Raw genomic sequence first — 12,178 nt, forward strand, 5'->3', positions numbered from 1 at the left:
ATGCATTGGGGCTAAATGTATTTGATAATATCACTTAGATCAATGCTATTTAGGCAGAGAGAGTGTTCAGAAATAAGCTTCTTAGTCTTTAGCCTGAAAGTGTACCTTGTATTAATTAGCTGATTCTATGGTTGTGTGCTTGCACAATTGTTCCTGTCCGTGGATTTGAGACGACCAGTTTTCCTTACAACTCTTTCAGCACTGGCTTTCTTTGGGTCAGAAAGAACCTGTGCTCATATGCATCCCAGTTTATACACTCACCCATTTGAATCCAACGTAGCAACGGTTTTATGGGTTTTATCTACCATCTGTTGTTCAGTGTTGAAAGTAGTGGTGACATGAAACAATGTATGCAAATTAGCTGTAGCCATATTTCTAACTGGTGGTTAGATTGATTTGTCTACACAAAAAAAGACAATCTGGTCTTTTGAGCTTTCTTCCCACCTGTCAGGCTAAGAGAATCAACTTCCTTCCCCATGGCAGTAGACAAGCAGAACAAAGGAAAAGGAGTCTTCTTACCAGTTAGAAACTTTAATAATCACAGCAATAGAACAAAGAACACACCTGCTAGAATGGCAGTGCTCCTAATTAAGGATCCCACCTCCTTCTGTCCCTATTAATCTACATCACTCCTACGTTTTGTAATCTGAGATTGTACCCTCTGCACTTTCTGTTCTAACGCTTTCTGAGCTCTCTGTGTCTTTGGGGAAGGGGAGTGAATGCTGTCCAGAGACTGTGAATCTGTTAACCCTCTCTCTTCTAGTGTTTCTTCTGCTAGCTGCTCCCCATTCAGTATTTCCCCGCTTCTGTCTTCTGAACTATGCCCCTCTGCAAACCACTGTTCCAAATCTATACTGTCCTCTTGCTCCTGGGAAGATTCAGGAGCAGACGGAGGTGGAGGTTCCCTCCATTCCTCCTCAGTGCAGCCGTCCTCAGCATGGTCCCTGACACCACCCCACACAAGGTGTGCCATCATGTTGAGAACCACCCATGGACTGGTTAGCCTAGGTACGCACATACTTTTTTGAGGGGAAAATATTTGCTTTTCCAATAGCCCTATGTCTCTTCATTGCCTATTACTGCTACAGAATACTAATTTATAAAAGTCTGCAGGAAGAACTGTCTCGTCATTCTGTAGATGATTAGGTCATCAAATTTATAATACTGTAATTCACTGTTTCTCATACATTTATCAACCTCTGAATTCACTAATCAATTTGTGTTTTGTTTTTTCCATTACAGTCTTTTGTCAGACTGTTCGAGAATTTCATTCATCCCTTCCCTCCCTCCCTCCCTCCCTCCCACCCTTACCTTTTCATTTATAGCCTAAATTTATTTATGGCTTTATCTTTTCTTTAAAATTAAATGAGCACTTTCTACTCTCTTACATTTACATCCATTATTTATTTATCCAGCACAGCCGTGACTCTTCAATCGTGGTGTACCAAACTTCAATAAGTTATTTTAACCATGTCACCTGAGAAGAACTCTGCCTTCCTGCCTTCTGTTTGCTTTCTACAGATTCCAGAGAAAAAGCACATTTTCTAAAGTTTCACCTTCCTCTTATAGTCCTAGTGTTGGTGCAGTCAACAATCAACTTGCAACCAGCACAGTTCATCATCTCACATACGCCACAGGAACAGCAAGCTGGCACACACTGGGTCAAGGCAACACCTTCATTGAGTTATCCTCCACCACCTCAATAGTTATTCTATAGCAGGAATAGGGAACCCTAGGACTGGGGGCAACATTTGATACTCCAGGCCTTTCTGTCTGGCCCGTAGGAATCTCCCCAGCACACATACCCTCCTGAGTCAGACCCCTCACCAGTCCTGCTTTGCATCCTCCTTGATGGTTTTTGCCTAGCTGGAACGGGTCCTTTGAATTTTGATAATGCTTTCCTGGCTGGAAGACATTTGTGAATGTGGTAAAACTAGCCTCCTGTACAAAGGCAAAGTTCAAATTTATTGCTCTTCTCTCTTTCGTGTCTGGTCCTGCCCCAATACTAGCATGTGGTTCCCAGAAGCTTGCCAGGAGGAAATACCCTTTCTTAGGCTAAGAAAGGGTTTCTACTCCTGTTCTATGACTTGCATCGTAATCAAAATCTAAGACAGAAAAGAACCTTGGGAGAGAGGAAAGAATCATAAACTGAGCATTACCAGAAGGTGAAGTTCATATTCTGAGCCAAGGAATGTCAAAACTCAGCGAGACCTCCATCACTAAGTGTCTTAGGGCAAGAGTTTTGCAGAAAGATTATTGATTGTAGCTTTTTAGAGGGCTTCCAGAAAGTTTATGTACATGTATTGCACTCATACAGGATCATTACCTATATTTGGAACCATGAATCCAATATAGTCAACAAAACAACCGTTTTCTCCACATTCATTGTGAATTTAGATGCATGTACCTAACAGGATGGTACAGACATGATAAAAGCAAGATCGAAACACTGCTGTTTTTCCCCCTTAGCAAATTTCTTGGCTTGGGACACTAAACTCACCAGAACAAAGAACAACAGAGAACGAAAACAAAATAATGTGCGTTCAGCAGCCTGAGTGAACAAAAAGGCCTTTCAGTACAGTTGAAATTCTGTCAAACTCCACTTCTGATAGATAAGGCAGCAGGTTCCAAATGAGGCAGCTCATGGCTATTGACTGGGAAAGCTGTGCCATTGCCCCGAGAAACCACAGAGCCAAGCACAAACATCCCAGAGAGGCCAACAGAACTTTTGTGGAGCATAGTGAGGGTTCAGCAGCAGGGTTGTGAAATATGTGTCTTTTGTGCGAAGAGAAAGAAGACAAGATCAGAACTGCTTGTTTAAGAGAGGACAAATAAAGAAAGCTTTGGATAGTGGGATGTGCAGCAAAGGAGAGTTCAGAAAGCATAATCCCTGCTACTTTACATAGGTGGTATTCTGATTGACTTCTTGATGAACATCCGGCAGGTGTCATGGAAGACTCAGAAGACACACCAGCCAGGGAGATAGGTAATTACTAATCTTCAACAAGAACAGTAACAGGAAACTCCCGACTCCTCAGATACAATTATGTTCAGTGCCAGCTGCTGAATAGATTATAGCCTTGTTTCAGCATTCTGCTATCTGATTTCATGTAAAATGAGTGGGAGTTGGCATGCTAAGCTCCACCCTCTGTCACCATCCCTGTCACTTCCCCAGCTTGTAGAGGACAAATGTCTGAAGCAGGGAGCCGTATTTACTCATGGAAGGGCCTAGTGAGATTTAGAAGCCTGCATATTTGATGTGAGCAGTGATGCTTATATCTTTTGATGAAACACTTTGCTGTTTTGAAATCTTGTTACAAACCTTCTCTAGATTCTGCTTCTAAAATCTAGGAGAGACAAATGATTTACATTTGCTAAGAAAGCAGAATAGTGATGTCCAGGTAAGCCTGTTCTGGTCCATTGTGTCTTAGAGGTGTTTTGGACATTTTCTTCTCATGCAGAAACTAAGTCGATCATATTTATATTCTGCACTTCCTCCTAGGAATTTAAGACTGCAGACCTATTTTCTGGTACATTCTGTTTCTATGCAGAATATTGGGGGCGGGGGGCGGAAACAGCCTTTTCATGTCTCACAATTGCTTTCAACTTCTACAGGCAAGCTAGCAGCTCTGTTTCCTATCTGTATATGCAAAGATTTTACTGCTTGAGTGCCCTTCTTATACAGGAGGGGCAAATGTGGGAAATTAACATAGGTTTTTATGCATCAATATACCATCAGAACCTGGTGTCAGACTCATGGCAACATGCTGGAGCCCCTTGTTAATTCACAAATAAATAATAAATAAATTTGGTTCATTTGTCTGGATGCTATTTGCAGCAGGTTTCCCGGCATGCCGTAATATTTAATAGTCTTGTACCCTTGAACATTCAAAAGGATTCAGACTCCCACATCTATTGGCAGTCTCCGAAAGCCCAATAATTTCCCTTTACTTTGGCGCCGGTCTTCGCTTTGAAGGGAGGATGTAATGATGTCACTGATTTATGCCAGATATCACTCTGTATACCAGATAATTGTATTCTGCTTATCTGAAATTAAGTCTTTCTGAAGTAGTCTTTCTGCGGTTCATTTAGTTTTAGTATTTTCATCTAACTGACCACTGATAATGAAAGACTATACTGTACTTATATTTATCATTCTGTGATGGTTAAACATGTAAAATCTCAAAGCATGCATATTTTTTAGCTCCCCTCCACTGATCACATGATGCTTTCAGCGAATCATGTTCATAAGAACAGAAACGTTTCAATTCAGGTTTGCAATGTATATATATAAATTTGGCTCTCTGATATGTAAATGCTATACAGTGGTACCTCGGGTTAAGAACTTAATTTGTTCTGGAGGTCTGAAACTGTTCTTAACCTGAGGTACCACTTTAGCTAATGGGGCCTTCTGCTGCCGCCACACTGCCACCGCACATTTCTGTTCTCATCCTGAAGCAAAGTTCTTAACCCAAGGTACTATTTCTGGGTTAGCGGAGTCTGTAACCTGAGGTACCACTGTAGTAAGAAACTGTGTTGGGGTGGAATGCTAGACTAGATCCTGTAGGATGGGCTCTACTCTGCATTTGACTTGTAGAGTTTCTAATATTATTTTTTCAAGTGGCCAGGAAGTGACCCCCCACCAATGCTGCCCCACTTCACTGATATGGGTCTTACCCACTCCCTGCCCCTGCCATTGTGTCTGTGCTCCTACCAACCCAACCATCACAGCTGCACCCTGGCCTGAAGCTGTGCCCAACTGTTGCCATGACACAATAGCAAGGGTGTAGCAGGCGCAGTGGTGAGGGTAATGGCACTGTGCTGATGGCACAGGTGAAGCCCTGGCAGGGCTCGCAGCATTGTAACAATGGGGGGGGGGCGGAGGGGGGACAGGTCTGCCACCAGAGACAAATTGCTTCACTTTGCCTCATGCATATTTGGTACAGTTTTGATTTGTGTCTTCTCTTTCACCTTACTTATATAAACACATATGACCCCAAACTCTCCATATTAAGATTCATTGTTATGTTGTATTTTTTAATAATAATAATAATAATTAATGCACTAATATGAATTTGCAATCTGCTACTGGGGGACAAACGAATATAGGATCTCAAAAAGTGTGGTGAACTGCAGGCATAGCATTGGGAACGAAGTCCAACTCAAAAACTGGAGAAAGGTGGGTTGCTAATGATTCAGCACCCCAATAACTGAAGATAAATTTGGATGGTAAACTTTCATAAATGTAGTTGAAATCTGGCTGTTGTGCAGAAACAATGCAGATGTGAGATCTTCTACAGTCCAAATTCCTTGCAAGCATAGACTACTGGATAAATTTTGTTAGTATTTTTACAAGGTCTGTTTATTTATAAATATAAAAGACAAAAAGGAACAACCAATCTCAAGAAGACAGAGAATAGTGTGCTTTTATACATAGTAGGAACCAACTACCGGTAATTAACAGGGGGAAGAAAATAAAGGAGGGGAGGGAATAAGGGTCAAGTTGCGAAGAAGGAAAAGTTTTCCTTCAATGCAAAATAGCTACATGCTCCTAATGTTTTAATTTAACCAGAACCTCCCTTTAAAAACAAAAAGATAAACCTCAATTTTAAAAGGTTTATTTCACAATGCCCATTTTGATTTTGGTTCTCCAATAATAAAGGATAGATATTCTGTGTCAAAACCAATATTATGGTATTTGCAACTCACTAATTGACCTGCATTTTCTGAGACATCTCTTATATTTTATACACATCATGCTGTGTTTAGCTGACATGAAGCTGTTGCTGTCATACTGCATTTAGTTGATAAGGAGCAGTTGCTGTTTCTCATTGTACCAACAAGTGGAGCGATTGTGATTAATTGCCATTTGAGCATCTTTTTAAAAACTACTATTGGAATGTGCGACATTCCTTCATTCTAGTTTTCATGTATTTTGTTTGTTTGGGTTTCCCCCCTTTTTTTACTAGATACTATTTAGTGCAGTTCTAGTAACATTTATCTAAAATTGCTTTACTCAAAAAATAAAAAAACCTAGCAGTGGACAAATGCAGCATTTCCCCCCCCCCCTTTAAGTCAAAATAGGAGTCTGTCAAACAAGGCAAATGATTTCAGAGAAGAAAAGCATAAATATTGAATCTGAAAACACAATTGGCTACTGTCTTACTCATTTTTTAAGGTTGCGTTGGGTATATTTTACTTTTGCAGTAATTTTGTGGTTGTCCCAATTTACCTGTAAGCATTATTAAAATGGAAACCTATTGGCTTTTGCGGTGATATCCATTTTAGGTAGTATCTCTTAATAATGCACAGGAGCTTTATTTCGTGTTTGGGAACACTGAATTTGTAGTTTTCTCTTCCTCCTCAACCGAATCAAGATAGACTGTCCTCTCTGCTGCAATTTTCTGCTAAGGAGTATAGGATTTTTGGTATCATTTATAAAAGGGTCTCTAAGTAAATATTGTGGAGAAAATCAGAATTGATTTTTCTTCACATTACACATAGCTTCTAATTTAAGACAGCCTTTTGCCAACCAGGTGCCTTCCAGATCTTTCAGGCTGCAACTTCCATCAGTCCTAGGCAGCACAGGTTGTTGTCCAAAACAACTAGTTGATCACAGTGAGGGTTTGCCAAACGTGCCTTCCTCTTAGCACGTTTCTTTCTTTTGTCTTGAGTTCAAGCATCTTCAAAGTCCATGACACCGTTGGTAAAGGCTGTTCTCCAACTGGAGCACTTGCAGACGTTGCCAGTGTTTACAGTACATTTTTTTTTGCCTTGAGAGAGTCTTTAAACTTCTTTTGTTGACCACTGGCATTACACTTTCCATTTTTAAGTTTGGAATAGAGTAGTTGCTTTGGAAGACGATAATCAGGCATCAGCACAACATGACCAGTCCAACGAAGTTGATGTTGAAGAATCATTGCTTCAACACTGGTTATCTGATCTTTGCTTCTTCCTGTACACTGGCATTAGTTTGCCTGCCTTCCACGGACTTACTAGTCAGGTAGGGGAGTGAAAATATATATATTTGGCAACCAATGCATCCTTTTAGTTTCAGATAGTATAGCCCTCTAGCAACTATGGTGGCTCATTTACCAGAAGTAATGTATTTAGCCTTAACTCTGGAAGTGCTTACTCAATTCTGACCCAACTAAACCTCCTGATGTTTGTTGTGCCCTTAGTTTGGTCAGAATTGAGTAAGCACTTCCAGAGTTAATGCTAAACACATTACTTCTGGTAAATGAACCACCATAGCCACTAGACGGCCATGAAAATTTGTGTCTCGGACTTTTTAGACTCATCTACCCATGTACTATCTGAAACCAAAGGGGTGCATTGGTTGCCATAAGTGAAATATATTGGCATTATTTTTAGCTGTCCTACCCCACTATATAGGAGGATTTCATGTATGGCTCTAGAGACATAATGATATGAATCTTTTGGTCATCATTTAAAGCTGTAGTTTGTTGTATGATTTGCGTGCCAAAGCGTCTTGGTTCAATCCCCAACATCTTCAGGTAAAACTGGCAGAGAACCCAGCCTGAAATCTTGGAAAGCTTGGAAAGTAGACAATTCTGAACAGCTTCCTGTGTTCCCAATAATATATTTGTTCTCTTTTTCATACCACTCATTTTAGTAGTCGGTTGAACTGAACTGGAAGAGAAGTAAGTTCCTTCATCATCCTGCATAATGATCAGTCTCATGATGATGATCTGGTGGTTTTTCAAAAATACAAGAAACACCATTACAAACCATGTTTTACAAAGAATATACACTCTTATAACCCCATCCCAAACTATAATCTACCCCAAATGAATATATGTAAGGGCTATGATCTTCTGTTCTCTTTCAAGGTGGAATTGCTGGGAGTGGAATATTTAGAAATAAAAGGGGGATAAAACACGACTGATCTTTCACTAGTTACTGTCAGTCTGATGGGGAAAGGAATAGTTTAAGGTGGTTTTCAAAGTATTCAGTGAAAGGGCAACTCATTACCGTGAAGTATTCCTGAAAGGTTTGACGTAGAAAACAAAATATAGTTTGATGTTTGTGACTATGTTTTGTGATTCCTGGAGGCTGCTATGCGGTGACATTGGACAAGGGAATTATAGGGCCAAGTCTTTGGCCTATGTTAAGGGTGAGTTGGATGAATTGCATTCCATCTTTATGATCAGAAATATGGAGGAGAGGAGGTGATTCTCTAGCCTATAGTTAGAAATGATAGCTTCTGTTAATATTCTGTGGCTGTTTCGGTGACTGAACAAATTTGGGATTTAGGTCCATCTCTCAGCAGAAAAGTTGGATCTAACAACATACCATACCAATACATATTCCATAGCAATTATGCCACACCTATATTGCCTGCATATTGCTTCTGTTATGGTCATGGCCCTTAACAGCTGTAATTCTGAAGCAATAGTGAACATGGAAAGCCCTTAACACAACATGTTAAACTGTGAGGCTTTCATTAATTGAATCATACATATATCTTGTGTAGTTTAGAGTGAACAGCTAGTCAGTACTTGGAAAAAACAAAGTGGGAGCAGCAGAAAGCAGTTGATCAGCATTTTTTCCTCCGAAAGAGAGAGTAATAGATCCCAGATGGTGAGGCGAAAATATAAATATACCATTCCATGCATGTTGGCCTCTCATTTCCATAAGGATGCTGTAGGGATAGAAAACTGGATCTGCATCTGAGTCTGGGTGGAACAACTGTTTGCTGCAGTGAGTCAGTGCCTCATCTTGATTATTTTAGTGAGCTGATCAATATATTCCCATTACTGGCTGCAATGCTGCCTGCAGGAAGTGCACCGGATATTTTAGTGAGCGTATTATGCATATTGTGCCCATTGTTTTAGTCTCTGTGCTGAGAGGCAAAGATCTCAACATGATGGGATGATCTTTTTCCAGAAAGTGACTGCAGTGAAATGCTTCATATTGCCAGGAGCACAGGGCAAGGCTATGTGGGACCGGCCTGTTTAAGAAGATATAAATCCTTGAGCTTACAGTGTGCAGAATGCTTGATTTGAAAGTGTTGCAGCCATCAAGAAAGCCAGTTTCCCTGCTGTCTCGTCTGTTTTCTACAGAAGGTTGGCGGAGAGATAACGGCTGTTCTTTGCTCTGAGGTCACAGCTTGAAATCTCCTCTCTCTCTCCCTCTCTCTTTTTAATATGCTTTCTGCCGCAGGAGAGGATGCTTGAAGTTTATTAGTGCAACCCTTGTGTGTGCGTTTAAAAATATAAACTTGAGGCACTTGTGATGGACAAAAAGGCAAAAGGGAAGTCTTCATCTAAGGTAATTTATACATATATATGTTTATATCCCTACAAAATATGACAATTTAGAAAGGTAGAATATGCCGATACTGGCTTGTGGTGAGGCAGGGTTTGCAATGCTCTTTCAGATCAGATCTCTGTATCAGAATGCAGAGTCAGGTTTTTCAGACAGCTATTGTTTGTGAATGTGAAGGACTGAGTTACTTTCTGAAAAATGGCTATAGGCTTCGGAATGGTGACTGCAGTGTGGCACTCTGCCTCTTTCTTTCTAAAATATGTGTTGATGGTCAGTCTGTGTTTGCTGTTGATGACTGTATCATGGGGAGGGGCAGTCCTGTAGAGCAAAATCAATAGGGAAAAATGATCTACTCATCACCAACCCATGCAGGATAATGACATTGGCATATCATGATTTCAGTAGCAGTGCCTGTACTGCTGTATTTTATGCTTTTAGTGTAGACGCTAGGTGAGCTCTGAGAATCTGCTGTCAAAATGGCTTGCAATGATGTTCGAACTGGCTAAAAGTCTGAACAGAATAGCATGAAAGGAATGCATATGTTTGAACTGGTTCAGAATAAATAGCTTTGACTGATGATTTTAAAGCATGATATATCTCTTTCTGGTGGATTCTTTGGAAGAAATATGAAATAGGTATGAAATTGTCTGCTACAGTATTGCATGACAATAGCACATATGATAATTATAACAGTGATGTGATGTGTTTGCTAGTAAATGGGAATAATTCATATATCCATTTATATTGCTCTTTATAACAACTACTAAAAGACAGGTGTATTTTTCAAAACCATTCATTTATATATAATTGAATTTGTAGGATTAGCAAGGGAATGACCTAGACTGATATTTCAGTACTCAATAATCCATCATGCATAGAAATATGTATTTACCATTTAAAAGATGGAAATGTTACCTATTTTGACATGTAGTTAGTTAGTTTTTTTTTTTAAAAAAAAGGCTATCATGACAACTAATTACTTTTTTTTAATTTTCTGTTGTGTGATCTGAATTACTGGGATGTTTGTTGACACTTTTGCTAGATACCTGGCCATCGGGTTTGAATAATAAATTATATTTATTTAAGAATTTATAGTCTGTTCCTAAATTTGTTATCTCCCAAAGTGGTGGCAACAAAATAAGAATTTGTCTTATCCCATCTCCTGGTTGGCATTAGCTGTGTCATTATTATTCCTATCCACATCATAAATCAAATCTCTCATCTAGCTCTTCCCTAAATGTATGCAAACACACCATTATTTCACTCATAATAATAATAAAAAGCTTTAAATACCTTGAGAAATTAAAAATCACCCTGCAGCTCCAACTTCTGCCTGTTTTCTCCTCTACCTGTTGCCTTCAAATTTCTGGAGGATGCTTTTTTTTATTATTTCTGCTCCACTGACTTTCTCCCAGTTTATCCAACATGGTTTCTACGTCTGCACTCCAGTGGAAGTTATTCATAAGAACCTCTATTTCCCCATCCAAAAGTATCTCCATCGTCCTTGTCCTCTCTACCACCTTTGATACAACTGATGACTCTCGCCTGCTCAATTGCTTTCATGCCCTAGATTTCAGTATTTGTGTCCTTAACTAATACTCTTCCTGCCAGTATGATCACTTATTCAGCGATTCCATAGGGGGAATTGGTGTTGTTCATCTCCCTCTTGCTTTGCCTCTACACATTACCACAGGGTGACCTTATCAATTTTAAATTGTGAACCGCCCTGAGATCTAATTTAATAAATAATAATAATAGTCAGATCCCATGGCTTTCAGTGTTGCCTATATGCTAATGACATTTGGTTCTGCCTTTCAATCCCCAAATCCTCCTCTTATCCAGTTCTACATATCCAACTACTTGTCTCATATTTCACCGCTGCCTCAAACCCAGTAGTGTATGTTCAACGTAGAGCATTTTCTATTAACAGCAATGCTGCTGTCCACTCTTCTGCACAGAGGCAAATCTTTGGGTATATCTTTGGCAGAACTTCTCCCCGCCCCGCCCCGCCCCCATATGAAGTTTCTTGCCAAGTAGAGCTCTTCTCCCATTAAAAAGAACTACAGCCTTTCTCCTCTACCTCCACCTTCTTCTGATAAAAACTCTGATTCCTGATTGGCTCATCTCCTACACTTCATTGCACATGCTCTGGAGCTGTCTCTTCTTTTAATTCACATGTTCTAAAGCTATGCTGTGACATTAAAAAGTTTCCAGGGGTAAGCTGCATACAGATCTGTAGAAATACAGATTATATATTTTTATTAATCAGTATGTTTTATGGAGAATTTCTCCATAAAAACGAGTATTTCACATCATGTTATGCCCTACATAGTCCCTAATAAGCAGAGCAATGGCTTTATGGTGGTTGCAGTCAGGATTCTGTAAGAGAACCCAAGTCTGGGACTTGTTCTGCCTTGCTTTAATTAATATCGCAACTTGGCCATATTGATGAATATAACCTTTAGATAATGTGTTCATTTGTCTCTTTTCCACATTGGGTTTTTGACCCAACTTGAGAGGTTGGTGACATGCAGCTTTTGTGAAAAAGAATTACTTGCTTGTGTTTTGAAGGCCTCTTCTATGCTGAGTCACTGAGATCATTTCAGGCAATGCTTGCTTGCCTGCTGGCAATATATTATTCAGCAGCTCTTGCAGTGAAATGAGAATTGTTTACAGAGAAAGGAAGTAGTGGAGAAATGTGTGGAAAAAGGTAAGCCCAAGAAATTCCCACCAGCTTAAATAGTATCTTAAATTAAAAGCGGTGGTTTCTAACACTCCCCTGGCTGTGTTATCTTCAAATGTTAAGTGAAAAGATGTCATCCTGTTGGGCAAACTAAAGTAACATGACTACACAGTGCTGACACAGTAATAGTAAATAAAGGGGAAC

At 39.7% G+C, this 12,178-nt stretch overlaps 1 protein-coding gene across 3 annotated transcripts in view; it reads left to right on the plus strand.

The window, feature by feature from the left end:
* CNTN1 (contactin 1) overlaps positions 1–12,178 on the plus strand; it is a 150,886-nt gene that overhangs the window by 59,361 nt on the left and 79,347 nt on the right. Inside the window, exon 1 of one of the 3 annotated variants that reach the window (XM_083399506.1) lies at positions 8,890–9,294. The exons of the other annotated variants lie outside the window; for them this stretch is intronic. The gene's annotated coding sequence lies outside the window, so the exon portion shown is untranslated. Of the gene's footprint in view, positions 1–8,889; positions 9,295–12,178 lie in introns of those variants that run through there. 3 annotated transcript variants of the gene reach the window in all.

This window comes from Podarcis tiliguerta (genome assembly GCF_965153285.1).
Source record: "Podarcis tiliguerta genome assembly, chromosome: 10".
Classification (NCBI taxonomy): Eukaryota; Metazoa; Chordata; class Lepidosauria; order Squamata; family Lacertidae; genus Podarcis; species Podarcis tiliguerta.